At 41.2% G+C, this 20,956-nt stretch overlaps 1 long non-coding RNA gene across 4 annotated transcripts in view; it reads right to left on the bottom strand.

Moving 5' to 3' along the window:
- Positions 1 to 20,956, bottom strand: part of LOC125644212 (uncharacterized) — a 78,651-nt gene that overhangs the window by 31,579 nt on the left and 26,116 nt on the right. The window contains exon 2 of one of the 4 annotated variants that reach the window (XR_012664261.1): positions 6,290 to 6,380. The exons of the other annotated variants lie outside the window; for them this stretch is intronic. This is a non-coding gene — a long non-coding RNA (uncharacterized LOC125644212). The remainder of the gene's footprint in view (positions 1 to 6,289; positions 6,381 to 20,956) is intronic. 4 annotated transcript variants of the gene reach the window in all.

Below are 20,956 nucleotides of genomic sequence, written 5' to 3'. Positions count from 1 at the left end.
CTGTTACATTTTTTGCTGATCTTTCTCCAATACTTAACGGATCCACAACATCCCTGTCATTCCTAGGGAGCCTCTGTCTTTCCCCCCTACTTTAAATAACCCACGTCATGCCTACAATTTTTGCATGAGAAAGACTAGGTGGGGTTTCCTTTGGAAACCCTCAGTATTAACCCTTAACCATCCGGAAGGATTGTAACACAAGGCATGTCCTCCCCCACAAAGGATAGGTGCACAATCTCAGCATTGATCCTTACCCTGATGACCTGGGGACTGAAACACAGGGATGGGGAATCAAAGTATATCTATCTTCCTAAGGATTTTCTATAGTGTCTATCACTGTAATATCTAATTATTACTACGTAGCATGGTACAGCATTGCCACCTTAGTTCACTGATGTTAACAATGGATTGAAGCTTGTGATATAGACAGGCACGCACTAGCCATTTGTGGCCTGTTTTTCAGAGGTTCCTAGTGTGACAGATTGACAATTTCCTGCAATGTCTCTGAATTAAGTTAAACCTTATTGAATAAGGGTTTATACCTTTGGGGTACATTGTATAAAAACTGCAATTGTGGATATGTTATTGTGGCATTGTACATATCTTCTCTAATAGGAATGGGGATGCTAATATATTTCCTCTGTTATCAGCCCTTTGGAGCCAACCCCTGGAAGTGTGCACATATCCTTGTTCAAACTGGATTCTCCAGGGACCAATAGACAAAGAAAGGGTTTTTGGATAAATACCCTGGTTTTAAACCGGCTCAAGTCCTTCTTCCTGATCCAGCAAATGGACAGGACTGGTGGTCCACAGAGGGCCACGATTCTTAGGTTAGGGTTGAAAAGGGCTGGGCATACTGAGGTCCCATCAGACTGAGTACTTATTCTGAGCTGAAGCTCGGATGAAGTGGTAGCCACAAGGAATCTCCCTTGGGTGGGGATTTGAAGGACTACTCCTGCTGGAATCCATGTTAGGGTTGCAGTTAACTCTAGTAAACATATTAACATGTGTGTAGGTTCTTTTATTGTTTTAAGTAAGTTTTCTCTGTAATGCTTTTTATCTTAAGAATAAAATAAGCTTGACTAGAAAGAACTCTGCGGTACTTAAAACTGTAGCAATTACATCTGTTGACCATCTCTGAAGAGAAAGCAAGTATGTGCCTTGGGCAACCTGTTTGTGCTGGGAATAATGCAGCGAAGGCAGGAAACTGTACAGCCTGGAAATACCTCGGTCAGAAGGGAGAGAGATGCATATCTCCACCCAAGAGAGGTGTGGGTGCCCTTGCTGGACCATTGCAGGGAAATACAGGTACAGTAGCCCTGTGACAACTAGCACCCAAAGATCTGACTGAAGCAAATGTGTGTTCTCTGCAGAAGAGTTGGTGAGGAGAGTTGGCAGGAGAGGAAAGAGGAGCCACAGAGATATAAAATATTTGGGATCTGTGCATTTTCTCTGGCTTTCCATATGAGTTAAAACACTGTGATTATTTTCAGTCCTTTTGAAAATGGAAAAATCTTAAGTTACAGGTGAGATTGACACTGATGAGAACATGGCCAAGGCATGGAAGCTCCACGCTAGAATTACTAACTACTTTGCTGCATAGGCATGGCCTGTTTTGAAGAATTAAGCTGAACAGAAGCAAACCATGAAAGTGCAGCAATATCTTTAAAAACGTCGAGCAGAGATTCTCAGAGTGGTGTTGCTTTAGTAAAACATCTATCGGCATTTCCATTATAATTCCTGTTTAATTCAACTGTGAAAATCTGCTTGGGACAGAGACTTGTGATTTAAATTCTTCGCCTGGGAATAAATTTTTACTTTTACACATTTTGAATATAAATTCGGCAATAGCTCAGTTAGAGGAGAACAAAATGGTCTCCTAGAAGTTTACCTGTTACAGAAGTTGGGAAGAGCTGGGGGATTTGCACATTTGAACAGTGAGAAAAATCCCATAACCACCCTGGCTGACTTGTGCATATGCATGATGCCTGACATGAGGAATTAATTCATAGGTTACTAGATATTCTACAGCTGTGTCAAGAAAGATGGAATGAGTAAGAAAATTTAATAAGCAAACCTTATGAATGAAACTATATTTGAGCACTTTGATGAGCTTCACTAAGAAATTTTAGAACTTTTCCAAGGAATCAAGGTCTTGGTCTTTATCTTCAAGGCACTTACCAGTCTGAACTTGGGATACTGAAAAGATCACCTAAAATCTCCAGGATGAGGACTGTGGTCAGCAACTCCATTCCTCTGGAACAGTGGAGATTTATGGCGCCAACGTAAAGCTCATTTGTGCAGGACTCAGAGCTTTCTCAGGGGCTGCTCTAAGATTACTTGTGGCACCTTAGAGACTAACCAATTTATCTGAGCATAAGCTTTCGTGAGCTACAGCTCACTTCATCGGATACATACTGTGGAAAGTATAGATGATCTTTTTATACACACAAAGCATGAAAAAATGGGTGTTTACCACTACAAAAGGTTTTCTCTCCCCCCACCCCACTCTCCTGCTGGTAATAGCTTATATAAAGTGATCACTCTCCTACACATTGTAGTGTGTAAACACCCATTTTTTCATGCTTTGTGTGTATAAAAAGATCATCTATACTTTCCACAGTATGCATCCGATGAAGTGAGCTGTAGCTCACGAAAGCTTATGCTCAAATAAATTGGTTAGTCTCTAAGGTGCCACAAGTACTCCTTTTCTTTTTGCGAATACAGACTAACACGGCTGTTACTCTGAAACCTGCTCTAAGATTGTGAGGTGAACTCCCACAGGGAGTAAGAACCACCATAAACATCACCAATATTTAATTCTAATTGGGTCTTTGCTAATAAAAACATATGGTTTGTCATACATTAATTTAAAAAAAATCAAATATTCAAAAATATTGTCTTTTAAATCCACAAATGATTTTCCCCCTGAGGAGAGACTGAGAAAAAGAAAGATCAACCATACCTGACAGAGGGTAGTTATATCAGTTAGTGGACTTCTAGAAGATGCTCAGACACCGTGATGATGGATGTAGTATAAGAACATTAATAGAACAGAACAGAACCTATTCATCCTTAACTGATTGGAAAAACAACACACTCGTCCATTATTCTTAGCATTCTTTTCTGATCTCTCTCTGGGTGAGGGGTGTGATGTTGCTTCCCCTCCAATCATGGCTACAGAGTGAGCTGCACCACTGTCCCATCTCTGAGGGCAGTCCCCTCTCCCAGCCCCCCCAGCCCAGGTGACAAGCCCCAAGCTTTCACCTCTCTCAGGGTGGACTCACATGGTTCTCCCACTCAGACCCAGTCCTGGCTTACGGACCCCTGTATACTAGTGATTACCACCTCAGAATACCTGACTTAGGTTCAGTACCAATAGCTTTGCTCTCTGGGGCTTGTGAACAGTGGCATATACAAAGGCTTTCTGATTTTTGGTTTTAACCGATAAACACAGATAAAACTTGCTAATACATACCCCTCCTGCACCCCAAACCCCTCATCCCTGGCCTGACCCCAAAGCCCAAATCCCCAGCCAGAGCCCTCACCCTCTCCCACACTCCAGCCCCCTGCCCTAGCCTGGTGAAAGTGAGTGAGGGTTGGGGACAGCAAGCGATGGAGGGAGCAGGGATGGAGCGAGTGGAGGCAGGACCTCGGGATGGGGCAGGACAGGGACGGGACCTCAGCTGAGGGGCTGGTCAGGGTGTTCATTTTTGTGTGATTAGAAAGTTGGCAACCCTACTTTGAGGGTATCAACAAGGGTGATCCAGTTGGTATAGTATACTCAGATTTTCAGAAAGCCTTTGACAAGGTCCCTCACCAAAGGCTTTTAAGGAAACTAAGCAGTCATGGGATAACAGGGAAGGCCCTCTCATAGACCAATAACTGGTGAAAAAGACAGGAAACAAATGATAGGAATAAATGGTCAATTTTCACAATGGAGAGAAGTAAACAGTGGGATCCGCCGGCACCAAGGATCTGTACTGGGACCTGTGCTGTTCAACATATTCATTATTTCTTTGGAAAAGGGAGAGAATAATGAAGTGGTGAAGTTTGCAGATGATACAAAATTATTCAAGATAGTTAAATCCAAAGCTGACGGAAAAGAATCATAGATCTCACAAAACTGGGTAACTGGACAATAAAATGGCAGATGAAATTCAACACTGATAAGGGCAAAGTAATGCAAAACGGAAAAAAAAATCCCAAATACACATCTATAATAATGGGTTCTAAATTAGCTGTTACCAATCAAGAAAGAGATCTTGGAGTTATTGAGATAGTTCTCTGAAAACTTCAAGGGTAACAGAATGTTAGGAACTATTAAGAAAGGGATAGAAAATATGACAGAAAATATCATAACTTCACTATATAAATGCCTGGTGTGCCCACACCTTGAATACTGTGTCCAGTTTAGTAACCCTTTCTCAAAAAGGATATAGTGGAACTGGAGAAGGTTCAGAGAAGGGCAACAAAGAAGATCCAGGTTATGAAATAGCTCGCATATGAGGAGAGGATAAAAAGATTAGGGCTGTTCTGCTTAGAAAAGAGATGATTAAGGGGTGGGATATGATAGAGGTCTATAAATCATGAATGGTGTGGAGAAAGTGAACATAGAAAAGTGTAATTTACCCTTTCCCACAATACAAAACCCAGGGTGAAATTAGTAGACAGCACCCAATGAAATTAATAGGCAGCAGGTTTAAAGATAAACAAGAGGAAGTACTTTTTCACACAATGTACAATTAACCTCATGCCAAATGCCATGGGATGTTGTGATGGCCAAAAGTATACCTGGATTCAAAAAAATAACTAGATAAATTCATGGAGGATAGGTCCGTTAATGGCTATTAGCCAAAATAGTCAGGGATGCAACCCCAAACATCTGACTGACAGAAGCTGGGAGGGGAAGACGGGTGGATCCACGGGCGCCGACTCCGTGGGTGCTTTGGGGATGGAGCACCCATGGGGAAAAATGGTAGGGGGGCTGCCAGTGAGTGCTCAGCACCCATCAGCTCCCCCCACAGTGCCTCCCACCCACTGCCGGGCCCCACCAATCAGCGCCTCCCTCTCCCTCCCATGATCAGCAGTTTTGCGGTATGCAGGAGGCTCTGGGGGGGCGAGGAGGGAGGAGCGGGGACAGGGCAGGCTTGGGGGAGCTGGTAGAATGGGGTGCAACGAAGCAGGGCAGGAAGGGGTGGAAAGAGGTGGGGCAGGGGTGTGGCCTTGGGGAAAGAAGTGGAGTTGGGGTGGGGCATGTGGGCAGAGCCAGGGATCATACACCCCTGGCACACTGGAAAGTCAGTGCCTATGGGTGAACCTCTCAAAAACTGCCCTGTTCTGTATGCTCCCCTTGAAACTCTGGCACTGGCTACTGCCAGAGACAGGATACTGGGCTAGATGGACCGTTGCTCTGACCCAGTATGGCAGTTCTTATTGTTTAATTTTCTCCTTGTTTTTCCTAATAGCCCCTTTTGACTTAATTCCCTACATTCAGGAAACTTCCTTTACAGCTATTGGACAATGGTATAACATACACAGAAGATGTAACTAATACAGAACAGGCCTATGTCCTCCTCCCCGCTCTCTCAATCAATTTTATCTTCATTTCTCTATTGGATTATATTGATTACTTTAGCATTTAAAACTGACAAGATCTAAAAAGAATTTAAAATACAAAATTTAAGGTTGCATGAAGGGACAATTGTGTCTGAGTTACCATCTGACTTTTGCCAAACGCTCAACAATCACTCCCAAAACATCTGGAAGTGGTTTACACAGAAGCAGATCAGAAATTGGATATTGGCTATCAGAATGGCTGGACATATGATCAGCCAATGGTAAATTTAAGATAATTTTTTCACTTTCTTCTTTTGTAGAAATTGCTTTATTGGAGATTCTGTTAAAACTGATTACAAAAAAAAGTGTGAAGAGAGAGAATGGAATATTCCATTAAAAACCCCTTGAAAAAGTCAGAATGCACTTTTTCATATATGCACACTTTTTTCTCTTTCAGTCTGTGTAAGTGGATTTTAATTTTACTGCAGTGACTGTCCATCATTGCTCTCAAAACATTCTGGTAGCAGCATGAGGCAACACAAAACTGGAAATGACATAGTCCTGGATATAACACAAGTGTAGGGTTGCCAGGTGCCCAGTTTTCAACTGGAAAATCTGCTCAAAAAGGGGCCTGGCAGTGTCCAGTCAGATGTACTGACTGGACACCAAAAGTTTGGTTACTGTGGGGAGAGGGGAGGCGCTGGGTCATGGGGCTGGGGCTGCCTCCTACCTGCAGACAGCTCCTTGTCAGGCTGCAGCCACTCCTGTCCCAGTCCTGGAGCAGAGGGAGCCCACTGAGGTGGAGATGATCCAGTGAGGAACTGTGGGAGAGGAGCAAATGAAAGGTGTGGGACCTTGGGAGGAAGAGGTGGAGCGGGGGGGAAGAGGCGGGAAAGGGGCGGGGCCTCAGGGGTCCAGTTACCAGCAATTAGAAAGGTGGCAACCCTAAACACGTGAGTGCAAAGTGCTGAAGGTGGCAGAATCCTGGACATATAGTATAGGCCCACAAACTTCTGGAAATTTGTTCAGGATGTTAGGCACATATGCACAAGATGCCAGAGATGCCATGTTCCAGCACACAATTCCAGACATGCCAATATTCATATGTCCACAGAACAAAAATGTGTAATAAATCCTGAACAGCAACTGTGCCCATTCACCATACAAACAGCATGTGTGTGTTTTTCCACTGTCCAGGAATCTTATCGATAATCCTACAGATTGTTTTCCATTTCCCCTCCAGTATTATAATTTCTGCCAAACTGTTCCATCACCATAGAGCCTAATTGTAAAATGTTCGAACAAAGAATAAAGGGACAAACTTGCCAGACTTGACTTTGACTAGTTCCTATGTTCTTTGTCTAGGTGAGGGTGATAGGTATTTCTTCTCCAGGCCTTAGTGGACTATCCACTTGGGGACACACCATTATTTGTCTCCTTCTACAGTTCCCCACAGCTGAGAGCTTGCATGACAACTATTTTCAGCAAACTAGAAGACTGATATGAGACTTCGTGAAGGAGTGTGAAGAACTGGCTGGAGCCTACAACTGGGTCACCTGGAGTGTAATCAAGCAGGCCTTGTCCCACTCTGGGGCTGAGCAATTTAAACAGGAGCAGGAAGCAGCAGAGCACAGGAGAGTCCAGGCAGGCTACAGTCGGTGGTGGTTTCTCTCTCCGGAAACTAGTCTTCAGGAGTCTATTCAGTGACTTGGGTTTTGTAGATTTTAAGTTTGAGATCTCTGAACCAGGGTCCTGATAAACTGTTTATTGTAATTATTCCTGTCTTGAAACCTTGCTAACCTAATTAAAGAGGGACATGCTATTTGGTTAATGTGTGGCTTCTCCTTGCCCCAACGGGGGGAAATTAAGGCAACGACACAGCTTTTCTGGGGATCCCTCAAGCAACCTCCTCTGAAAAAGCCCTCGAGGTCAATACATTCAGGCTGGAATGGACCCAGAGAAGTGAATTCCAGAATTGAGCGTCTTCCATGGAAAAAGTTCTGGCCTCAGCTTCCACATGAATACATCTAGAGACCATCAATCAATTAATCCATCTCAGACTATTTCAAATGCCAGGGTAAGACATGAGGAGAGAAGTGGTTTCTAAGCTACCAGGACCCACACCATTACAGACGTTATACTGTAGATCCAAATCAAGACCTTGAATTGTATCCAAAGACTAAATGGATGCCAGGGCAATCTACAGAGAACAGGGATAACTTGGTCCATTATGTAAGTAGCAAGTGGCATTCTGTGATCTTCAGGTGTAGTCCCAATATAAAGTACACAGCAGACATCCATTCTGGAAGTGATAAAGCTATGGATAATTGCTGTGAGGTCTCTGGGGACTGTGATTATTTTAAAGGTAGAGGAACCCAAATGAATTCAAGGAAAACAGGTAATATTTCAAAATTCTGAACACTTAAAAAAGTTTCCTCTGCTTAAATTAGTAAATATTTTACTTAAAGATTTACACAGGAAATTAAATTTTCCTATAAAAAGTTACTGTGCCAAATCTTGAAAGTAAATTAAGTCATTAAAGTATGAAAGTCTTTTTTACATTAAAATCTCAATGCAACCTTAATCACAGATTCCCTGCCAATGCCTATAAAATATCTAATGTTACAAAACATTGGCCAAAATTTTCCAAAATGGGTGCCTAAAGTTAGACTCCTAAATCCTTTTTGCCTGAAAGCTACTAGGCACTCACCACTTTTGCTAATCAGGCCACTTACGTGCCTAAATATAGACTTAGACATTAAGTAAATAATCATTACAAGCTTCCCCCCTGCTATCAAGTATTAATATTATCTGAGGTAGTAATATTATCTTACGCACCTATAAGTTTTGTTTCCCAGTGCCAATACCCCCAGGTGTGTTGTGACATTTAATCCATCACTCTGCAAAGTGCTGTGAGATCCCTTGATGAAAGGCACTAAAGATGTGTTTCCAGGATCCTTTTCAGAACTCTGGAAATATTTAAAAACCATGGGAGCTAAAAGGAAGGAGGGAGACCCCTGCAAAGCCCCTTCTTCCTCTATATGATTTACAACACATGCTCTCCAAAGGAAATATAAGCCATTTATATACACTGCCAATCAGAATTCTGCCAACCGGAGCTCTTTTCCCTCTACCTATGCTCTCTTCTATTTTTGTTTTTCTCTCGCACTCTTTCTTCCCTTTAATGGTAAGGAAGGCAGACCTACTATAAGATGTGTACTTTTAAGGAAAATAACATACAGCACCTCACTTCTAGCTTATTAGGACTATTTTACTTTATTACTTTCTGTACATATGCTTATTTCTTTTAAACTTTTTTTTTTTTTTTAAAAATAGCATATGCTGAAAAAAGAAAGGAAAGCATATGTTAAGTCTGGGGCCACCAAAACGGGATAAAATAATTAGGCAATCTTTCATCAAAGTCACAGTAAAAGGAAGGCACTAGCTTTTGTTGCATATTTGATCTGTCCAGAGCTTTTTTGTATATCATGACATCTGGTTTACAGCCTTGGTACCCGATTTAGTGAATAATGAAGATTGTCTCATTAACTCTATTAAATAAACAAACCAGAATGTTCCAGTGACAGCACAGGTTGAAAAGGCTATCTCTACACTGAAACTAGAGGGGCTGCTCCTTACTGTAAAAAGCATGGCTGGTTTGCAAACGTCCAGTTAGCCAGTCTCAGGATACTCAACTTTCAGTATAGAATGAAATTGGAGCTGAACTTCTGCAAAACAAAACTCCAGTGCCCTGTTGCTCTCACGCTGACTGGAAAACTTAGTCACTGGAGAAGCAGGAAATAAAATACAGGGGGAGGGGTAAGTAGACAATAAAACCTATTCTCTCCACATATTTTCATTTGCAGATTGATATTAAAGCCTATTGAGTGGTTTTTAGTTACATTCAGACAAAACCTTGGCTTCGTTTTCCCTATGAAGCTTTAACTTCACGCACTGAGAATAAATATCACTAATTCTGCATAAACAAAAAACGCCTCTTCTAAACTTTTTGTAATTTTAGTTTTTAAAAAATGACAATGGTGTAGCAGTGAGGCAGAGCAGTGCAGGGAGACCAAGTGGAGGACATGAAACTGTTCAAACTTTCATGCGGGAGTCTTGCGTTAGAAGAGGGAGAAGTGGGGAAGCAGGCTGAACTCCTAAGTACATTAAAGCAGCCCTCTGCCAAAAGGAAAGCAAAGAAATTACACAGCACTTAAATGCTGGCATAAATCAGAGGAAAATCCTCTGACCTGAATGGAGTTACAGTAGGTAAAAGTGTTGTAAGAGACAGCAGAATAATGCCCAACATGTGCAAAACAGTTTTCTGCTGTAATACAGAGGCCAAAGCCACCCTACACTTCCGTTCTAATATTCACATACATACCTACACAAACCCCCTCTCCCAGGTGCACAATGTGGGATGGACAGAGCAGGAATTCCATTCCACTGAGATAAAAGGTCTCACTCCTTGTTGACCAGGTGTTTCTGATAGTGCAGCGCTTTAAGCTCCAGCTGTACTGCAACAAATTAAAGCCACATTCATCCTATTCATCATACTGATCTCCCCCTGTCACCAAATTCTCCTCCTCTTCCTGATGAAGGCAAAAGATCTTTCAAGCAACAGGCCTCTGACATGCTGTAGTTTGTCCTATGTTATCTTTCCGGTCTCATTTTGGATGGGTCTCTGCTTATCTACACTGATAACAGGGTATGAGAGTTGCCATTTTTCGGAAGGGGTGGAAAATAGGACAGAAAAGCCATGTTGGCTTCATACACATACACAACCATATAAAGGCATACACGCTTACATATAGAAACACACTACATAAAGAGGATGGTGGGAAGTGAGAGATATGAAATTGGTAAAGTCACCATGCAACTGGCCTCCCACACGTTTGTAATGTGGTATAATGGCCATAAATATAATGATCTACCAATATGCTGCTTCCTGTTCTGTCGTGGGTTCCTATAAGACTTGGGGAGAGATGAGGACAATCTCCCAACAGCCCTCCTTAGCACAGAACATATATGGTACCATATGGCTGCACTGCTACCACACACAACCTCCAGCCTATAGCTACCTCTGCAATACCTAATATTTCCTAAGATCTCTAAACAGTAGATTATCAAAAAACAATGCTAAACAGAACTGGGAAGGGCATATGTAAAGGAAAAATGGCCATGCAACAGTAAGTCACAGAGCTATTGGCAGGAGCATCCATGCCACAGAGGACGCGGGGGCGGGACACAGTGAGGAAAAAAAATGTTGGCAGCCCTTAGGAAATGAGGAACACTCACTGTATATGGTATGTCTCCAAATCAGGTTCGCTGACTAAGACAGCACTAAATACACAGACCCTCAGATGGAAGGTGCAATAAAAGTGCAAAGTATCGTACCAACGTTTCTGCCAGCTGTGTAAACACAGGGAACCATCTGCCACTGTTAGAAGATAATACATAGGAGATCTAGGACAGCAACAGGCTCAAAAACATGATCTTCCTAAGTAGATGAGGCTGGACTGGGTCCTAGCCTCACTGACAATAGATCTGTGGGTTAGGACACAAGCTCCTATGTCTTTCCCAACAGAGCACCTGCACTTAGGGTCTTAGATTAATGAGTTTTATGGTTATGCCTCTAATGCTCTCAGACACCGCATGCGGTACTTGAATCTCAGGGGATGACAACACTCCAACATAGCTTTGCAGTGGATGTTGGCTTTCTTCACAATTTCCACCATAAAGGAGACTGTGCGCACAACAAGAGAAAAAATAGCAAAAGTGTTTTGTGGCCTAATAGTATCTGATTTAAAAATCTTGTATTGCTTTGTTTCTGCTTTGCTAACACTGCATTGCAATGTATGTCATGTCAAACTGTATCACATTAAAGTATGCCATACTCTTAACAGTACCTAATACAATGTCACAATTACTATAACAAATATACATTACTTCAGACTGACTATTCACTATCAGTGCATATGTGAGAGATCAAAACCTCAACTCATGAGGAATGAATGCAGCTCAGTAACATGCAGAAAACAGGAACTGGGGTAGTTTCTATTACTTATAGCTAGGTTATTATTCTGTGTCAGTAATGCTGTCTTGCAGAGGTTACTGCAAACACTGACTATTTATTCTTGTAAGCAGACTAACCACTTGTGCAACATATTGGAAAATGTACATTATAAGGAAAGAGAGAATGCCCAGGCAGAAATTGATCTACAACTCTAAAAGGACTAAATCATAGTTTCATATTGTGAATGCTTAGCACTTATATTGTGCCTTACATTTCCAAACACCGTACAAATATTAATTCTCAAGAATGACTTATTTTTTAAAACAAAAATAGTAACATCTCAGTGATATCTTGTGTCCCATTATTAAACTGTGGATGCTGCAAAGCATGTATTTAAGTATATATTAATCCATAAAATTGTACAATTATGGAATACAATCCACAAACGCAAACTGCTTATATACATAGCAGGCACCCACTCCAAATCTTTCTCTCATGAACCCAGGGGTGAAAGTAAGTTAGAGGACTTATCAGTACGCCGGAGTACTGAGCAGGGGGCGTGGCCTCAACCAGAAGAGGCAGAGCCTTAAATCCCCAGGCCCTTTAAATCTTGATTTAAGGGGCCAGGGCTCCAGCTGCGGTAGTGGCGGCTGGGAGCCCGGGGCCCTTTAAATCACCCCGAGCTACCAGCAGCGGAGCCCCGGGCCCTTTAAATCACTGAGGAGCCCTGGGGGCTCCCGGCTGCCACCGCTACCCTAGGACATTGGGGTAGCAGCTGCCGGAGCCCCGAGCCCTTTAAATCCCGCCTGAGCCCTGCTGCCCGAGCCCTGGGGTAGCGGCAGTGGTGGGGCTTTGGCGGGGATTTAAAGGGCCCCGTTACACAGAGCTTTGGCAGCAGGGCTCCTGCGGGGATTTAAAGGGCCGGGGCAGTAGGGGTGGCTGGAGTTCCGGGGCTCTTTAAATCCCCGCTGCTGCTACCCCAGGGCTTTAAATTGCCCTCTCTGAAATCCGGTCCTGGTACAGCGCACCGGCTCTTACCGGTACACCGTACTGGAGCATACCAGCTTACTTTCACCTCAGCATGAACCACATGTTGATTCCCCTTCATAAAATGTGTATATTGTTTATATAAATAACCCAGTTAAGTGCTTGCCTAATTGTGTCACGAGTTGCCTTCCCCTATACACTGTGACTGCATAAATATATAGGTAAAATGCATTGCATTGGTGGAATGTGAAAATGCAGCACTTGCATGAAAAAAGTATAACATGGACTGCTAATTCATCAGTGTTACTGTGACATACTATGAAAATCAACCTGTGGAACTCATCGGCACAAGAAATCACATGCCAAGAAGTTAGTAGGAGTCAAAGAAAGGATCAGACTTTTATAAAGGTAATGAGATCATCCACGATTATAAGGGAATATAAAGCCTCATGCTTCAGGGCATAAACCAAACAATTAACTGATGGGGGTCATAAAGGACTTTTTCTTACAGACAAACTATTCCTTAAATGTTTGTTATGGGCTTTCTTGCACCTTCCTCTGAAGTACCTTGCACTAGCCACTGTCAGATACAGGATATTGGTCCACCTGGTTTTGATTCAGTATGGTAATTCCTATATCCTAAAGAGCAACTATCAATGCTTTTGTAACATTCATCATGAAAGCCAGAATCAATCAAAATCAAGTCCAATACAGTAACTACTTTAATGTTTTTTAAAATGAATATACAATAACACTGACAGTGTTAATAGGTTAACTGAATTTTTAATTTGAAATGTTTGTATTAAATGTGACACGTGGGGACCATACAGTACTATGGTTTAATTTTTTTTTTTTAATCTTTGCTTCTAAAAAATTCAGTAACCATGTTACAACACAGTGGTTTTTATACAGGAGTTATTAAGTGCTCATTAGCATACTGTATACTTTTGAGCTGCATGTATACTTTAGTAACAACCACAATTAAAAATCTATATCTTTTAGTATCTTTTCAAGCATGAAACTGCCTTGTTTAGATGAAGGCACACTGTGCATATGTGCAGACTACTGCGATGGCTCAAGAACTATGCAGGTAAGAGTGCATTGTATATACACAAGAACAAAAGAGTGTACCTCTTCTCATGTTCATATACTGTAAGGCCTTTTCCATTAAACTGTATTCTCTTGATGTCTGTCTCTCTCTCCCCCTTTCACACACACAAGAGCACATACATGCTGTCTACATTTCTCAAACTATAAACTTTTCCCACCTGCAATGTAAAGTTATAAGTGATAGCCACTGGAGGCTAACTACTGAGAATTTCTTTATATGCACTGAAAAAAATACATAGTTTCTTGGCTAAATACTAAGGCTTTAATTAAATCACAGGGTTCTGCTGACATTTATAACTTGCTCCAGCTTCTGTGATTTCAGCACAGCACCATCTTTTGAAAGACAGACTGGAATTCAACTATAAAACATGTCTTATTCTAAACGTACAAATACGGTTATACCCACATGAGCATTAACCTAAAGGAGAACTGTTCTTTCTGGTGAGAATTACTGATGCTATTCACCAGGATGAAACATGTTTCCTTGAGTGTGGGGGAGGAGGCAAACCTGCCTTATACTTAAAGCAAAACCATAATGGAAACCAGACCAAAAATGTTTCAGATCAAAGGTTACCTTTCTCTTACTACTATTAAAAGATCTTGTACTTTGTACTGTAAGGAAAGGGTGTCTGGGTTCTAGTGAGTCTTGTAACATGAGCTAGCAGCACCCTTCCCAGAGGGCAGTGTTTTCATGGGATATATTTCATTGTCATAAGCAGCATACAATTACAGTAAGAAAAACCATAAGCTTGAAAAAGCTCAGGGAAAGCTTAAAGAAAGCCAATGGAAAAGAATTAGGCCACCGAGGGAAAAATCCCTGATAATGAATATTAGAGGAGATAATGACAATAAGGAAAAGAAGAAAGATGTTATTTCTTAGCTGTGCTTTGGATTTTTTTTTCTCGAAGTCCCCAATCATCCTTAGTTCAGCAAGAGAGATGTGATGTGTTATGCATATAACTGCAGCCTCTCTCACATAGCTATATGTTTCTAGAACACACATTTGTTTTTGTTCCTGCTAAGTAGGCAAAAGCCATGATATTTTGGGAGGGAGGGAACAGAGACAAATCACTTGAAATTAAGAGGGAATGGAGGAGAGAGTTAACTTGCATTAATTCCCATTCACAACCACCTTCATGCTTGAGCCAGAATCATTCCTCTCATCTTTATTATTATTGCCTCTTTTTCTGATACCAGTGTCCCATTCTGACACCAACATAGTCCCTCTGACAAGCAGCAAAAGGCATTGGAGCCTTGGAGGTCAGCTTCCCCATGGAGAAGAAATCAGTGATGTAAATTCTGGGTATATAATAAGCGTAACTTGCTTTATTTACACACATATACCAGTCTTGAAATGAAATGGTCAACCAGCAAGCAAGGCTATCCCTCCCAGAAATCTCAGCCCAACACCAATGCCCTGTTCCCAGGGAGCAACCCATAAGAAGTGACTTTAACAACATCTTTCCTCAAATTGCCTCACTTCAAAAACCTTATGTTACATAACCCAAAACTACGAGCAACTTAGCAAGTCTTCCTATGGGTCAAAACTTGCTCGGACACGAAGAAATATAACTTGAGATACTGTGTAACAACTCCACCTAGGGACACCTGCCATTACATTATTTGCATGATGCCTGGCACTGACCACTGTTTCTATGGGGTCCTTATGGAAGCAATGGGGTTTAAAGAGAATCTTGAAGGAAGAGTATGGGGCCCCTGTCATCACCAGTTTCTTTACACTTCATCGCACATGGCTGGAAGATTTTTGACTGACACCTACCAGGCTATTACCAAAATGTTCAATGCTTCCATGAGTAACCTCTAGTGAGAGGTTATTTAAGTTTTTCTTATGTCAACAACTCTGCTTAGTCTTTTAACAGCTTGAGATAAAAAGGATGGCGCTTGATACGGTTCAATAGTTTCACTGGTTTCCCTATTTGGGAATTAGCACTGACACCCTATTGCTCTTCAGGGGAATTTTTTCCAGGTCAATTCCCAAGTAACACTTTTCAGCAGCAGCAGCATCTCTCTCTCTCTCACTGGTCTTAGACTATTCCAACAGAACTTGTGAGGCCTAGAGAAGAGGGACTCATTGTAGTGGTTGCGGTCACCAATGTTTTTTAGAAAGTGTGAATGCGTAAGAGTTGATTTTTCATCTGGCTAGTAACCCAGGAGAATGGCAGAGGAGGGATGAATATGGGGATTATTGCAAAGAAAATCCAATAAATTAAAACATAACTAAAAAAAGCAGGTTTTTTGGATGTGGTTAGGGTTGTGAATGGGACCCACAACACCATCCGAGAGAAACAATCACAAAGGAGAAAGCACACTGAGCCAAATTTTATACTCAGTCCCAACCATCTCTGTTGACTTTCAGGGGATTGTACAGTTGTAACAAGAACCGTAATTTGATCCCTTGAGAGGCAATAGGAATCAGGCAATCTAGTTAATTTTTGGAGAGAGATGTTCTCAGGAAGCCAACATAGGGCCCAGATGTAAACTTTTATCTGAATCCAAAACCAGACACAGTACCCCTCCTCCAGCTGAATATTTCACAAAATCTATACAAGTAGAATGAGTCTGTACCTAAGTAAAGACAAATCTGATTCTAAATACTTTGAGCCCAATTCTCTACTGCCTTGCACCTTGTGTAGTCATTTATACCTATGCCAAGTGAGTGTAAAATGCCACTGTTGCAAATCACTTGGCAAAAGTGTAAATGACTTCACAAGCACAAGGCAGTGGAGAATCAGATCTCTTATTTTACATATTGCTCATCTGTAAATAGCATTTCTGAAGTGGCTCTTGTCTTCTTCAGAAATCCTTCAGTTTACACATGTCCCTGCCCTTGCTTTTTTCATCCATTTATTTAAATGAATCCTGTTTTGGAGGAGCAGATTTGGTAGATGAAAGTCCCACCTGTACTTTGCATGCTCTGGATCCTGAAGTCATAACACTATTGTATGTCACACATTCATCCTTCGGCACTGAAGCTCTGTCAGTTTTAATCCTAATGCATTATCTCCCCTTTTTGTTTTGCTTTGCTATATTTGTTTTTTGTGTGAGCATATTTTTTTAACTTTTAGTCAGGCCAACACAGAAGCAAGTCAAAACGTGCTGCTTATATTCTAATCTAATGACAGCTGATTTCATGTGGGCTGGCTAGTAGCCAGTCTCCTAATGGATTTTTCTGTGGTTTGCATGAACAGAGGTCACAGGCTGAAATCCTGGGAAACCAGCAACATATTTCCATAAATGCTTGATAATCTAAATCCAAAGTAACTGAACAACCATTTCTCCCTCTGTTTCCCCAAGATAAATAAGATGAGCTGCCTGACCTTGCTTTCCATTCCAAGTTTCCATCTGGAATAGGTCAGAGATAGGATTTCCTCAGTGGAGGGAGCCAGCCTATTGCACACCCTTCCTAGTTATTTGCAGTGCACCACAATGCCTGAGTTACTAACTTCAGATCCATGAAAGAGACTCCGTCAGCTAATCTTTATTGATTTCAGCCTTCCTTTTTACCACTTTTTTAAAAGTCTTATCTTTTTGTCCATTTTTTTGTTTGCAAGAATGGCTGATCTTTTGGGGGGGAACCATTGAGTCTGGGTTGTATATAAATATTATTGGAGTTTGTAACAGCAGTCCTGATGCTACAGATGAATGTCACAAAATTGATAAATATAAATTCCATCGCATAGATGGACCCCAGCCACAGCAAAAAGTGGTATGAAAGTGAAGAATGTGATACCATATATCTTTTATACACCAGTGTAGGGAGATTCATGATTCTCTCTTCTACAAGGCATCCAAGCCTAATTAGATAACCTGAGACTTCCTACTCTGCGAAGGGCACCAAAATAACAAGAGACTCTTTCAGTGTATGAGAAAACTGGACAATGAGGTCAAAAGAGGCAACTTGACTTTCTTTACGAGCAACTACTTTCTCCATAAACACTATCTACTTGTTTCTCAGATAAATACAGAAAGCCAAATTCTGCCTGAATTGTACAAATGCAAGCTCTATCACATTTTTTGTTGTTGGTTATTTGAAATCAGTGGGATAGCTGAGGTAAATGAGGTTAGAATTAGGTCCTGAAAAATATTTAACTATCTAATGTACTAGCCCAGTTAACAGTTTCACGTTTGTCCTTCTACAGTATGGGGTAGTTCCCTCCTACTCACATTTAGCCATTTAAACTCTGAGTGCTACTTTCCCAGGCTTGACCCCAACTGAAAATCAGCCCTGAGGAACTCCCATCTTCTCGGTTCTAGAGATTGCCATTTTTTCTGTCATCAGATTTCACCACTCCAAAAAATGGTGGCTGCAAACATCAGATTCTGACCAGAGGAACAAGTGAATCGCTTCATTTGAGTCTGATGCCAACACCACTTCTTGCAAGGAGGACTTTGTACAATGAGCAAATACCACTTCTTTTCCCTGTCACTTCACTTGGACTAGTGGTGAGAAGAGTGAGAGGGAAGAGTGGTATTTGCTCATTATACAAAAAGCCCAAGTGTGTCATTCCTATTTAGTGCCGGATTTTCGTCAGTCTGGGCAATGGAAGAATCCCACATCACAAGGCCAAAGCATTCAATCAGTCAGCATTCTGTGGTTTTCCTATTGATCCTTTTCAAACAGGGAGAAAATGTTCAACCTTGAAGTTCCTGCACATCTTCCCCTTTCTTTGCAATGAAATCACCCAAAGATATAAATGATTGTTCTAAATAAAGCTCAGCCTTGCTGTAGCAATATACGTCTGCTAATGTATGTGACTGTCAGCCAAAATAAGTTAACCGCCAATAAAAATCATTTTAATGAAATTAATTATTCCCATGTCAGCTAAGAGACAGGTGCACTGTCACTTTTCCTTCACCCAGACTTGGCAGAGCAGTGTGACAAAAGCTGGGAGTGTTCACCTGTGCTGGGAATGACCCTAGCTTGTAATATCAGTCCCTCCCATTCATAAACATCAAATTTATACACATAAAACAAGTGAAAACAATTATAGGATTCTTCAGGTTTATGTACTAGGCAGCCACACCTCTAGGTATCTACTTACCTCGCTAGGCAATACAGCAAAGCATACTAATGGAACTTTTAGTGCAGGGTAGCAGGGTCCAGAAAGATGTGTGTCATGGATGGAAAGCTGGTGTGCTATGGACTTACACCTTAGCTTGCTGTGCACTAGGTCTACCTATAGACAAACCCTGAATAAAGAATTTGAAAAACTGAAGGAGATAAGTAAAGAAGCCCCAATCCTGAGGTACTATGACAGTAAGTACAAAACTAAGTTGTCCACAGAAACCTCTAAGGAGCATATTGGCACGATCCTCTTACAGCAGTTCGGTCAAAACTAGAGACCAGTAGCTCATGTGTCATAGGCACTATCAAAAACTGAGTGTCAATATGCTCAAATAGAGAAAGAGGCTTTGACTGTGCCCCATACGTGTAAAAAGTTTCATGTCTTTATTTATGGAAGCCCGTGTTAACTGAAGCTGACCACAAACCATTTATTGCCATTGCTGGAAGGGACATAGCAAACATCCCCTTCAGAATATAGATATTATTTTTTCAGCTACAAATGCATGATTTGCAAATTAAATATAAATCTGAGAAAGTTGGTGGTTCCAGACACACACACTAGAGCACTTGACAAAAGCGCAATGGATAAAAGTCCAGAGCTAGATTTTGCACGTCAATCTGATTTAAAAAAACCTGTCCAACGTCAGACGAAATGTGGACTGTGATTGTCAGAGATACTGGTCAGGATGAAATCCTTCAGCAAGTAATTAAGCCTATTAGCACAGAGTGGCCAGGTCAACAGGTTCTCAACTCCTATTATCAATTTAATGGGGAGCCTTCAGTACTCGATAGGACCTTTTCTAAAGGCACCAGGTTGGAAAGTCCTCCTAAAGTGTTACATAAAAATATGACTAATTGAACATTGTTTAGTTATAAGTATTTGTAACTGTGATATATTAGTTGTTGGGGTTTTTTAAAGTATTATTGTTATTAAATTTTCAGATGGAAAAGAAAGATGTGGTATTAGAGACTATGCCTTTAAGGGCTGAGCTTCCCATACAAGAACCTGGATGAGGTGCAGAATTTCATATTGTTGTCATGCAGACAGTTGGCACTGATCACAGAATAAAGCAAAGGTTTTGCAAGCACCTTGAACTCCACAGTCAAGTCACTCATGCCAGTCTTTTCACAGAATGGACAGTGAGATCCTGAGTTGTAGAGCCCTTCAAATCTGCAGATATTCGCTTTAAATCTGCAGACCATTTTTGCAATTGCGGCTCAGGTGCAGATACAAATTTTGTATCTGTTTAGGGGTCTGCTGAGTTGAGATCCTGGGGTCTGAACTCCAGTAGTTCTGAGCACTCACAGCTGCAACTGAAGTCTTTGGGAGGTGTGCTTTGAGCATATAAATTTGGGTACACAAAATTAGTGGATACTTTTGATCTTAATCTCTCTGTGCCCCAGTTCCCCACCTGTAAAATGGGGATAATGCCTCATTTCACAGAGGTGTGGTGAAAATAAATTCATTAGTATCTGTGAAGCACTCAGCTACTATTGTGATGAGCACCACAGAAAAGCCCACAAGGAAATTAGTAATCTGTCGTCAGAGCGGGGTTTGAATAATGTACAGTAAATAAGGCATGGGGCCACACATCGAACAATGAAAAGAAAAAAGTATATTGAATAGTATCTTGTTAAGTGATCACTGTGCATCCCGTGCACTGAATCAGGTTGGGGTCTTATGTAAAAAATAGTGTGTGATCATGTAATTAAAGACAGTAAAGACCATATTTTGTAAATCACTGGGCATATTTACAGTTCTATATATGGATGATTATTAATTCTTTAGACTCTGGTTATGACTCCATAGTTAAGACTGAATTTCATTGTGCACCTAAAGCAAGGATTCCATGTCTTTGCTATGTATGAAAAATAAGTGTATCCTCCCCAAACTTACAGCACTTACCCTGTGTTCAGAATGAATTCTGAGAATTTACAAGTAAAAGCATTAATTATTTTATAAGTTAAAAATAATTAAAAACTGGGTCCTATATTAAGATAGAGTTTAGGTTGAGAGTACATATCAGTAACTTAAAGGTAAAACGAACAAAAACATGTTGTAATTATCCCAAAACCAAATATTACCAATCTTAGCATTAACCACAGTCTAAGAGGTAAAACTTAAAAGAAATCCAAACACATCAAGGTTTGGAAAAGAATAGTTAAGGCGCCCACCCTTCATTCTGCTCTGTAGTGAC

Source organism: Caretta caretta, chromosome 10 (assembly GCF_965140235.1).
Source record: "Caretta caretta isolate rCarCar2 chromosome 10, rCarCar1.hap1, whole genome shotgun sequence".
Taxonomy (NCBI): domain Eukaryota; kingdom Metazoa; phylum Chordata; order Testudines; family Cheloniidae; genus Caretta; species Caretta caretta.
This window is presented reverse-complemented; position numbering and strand designations above follow the sequence as displayed.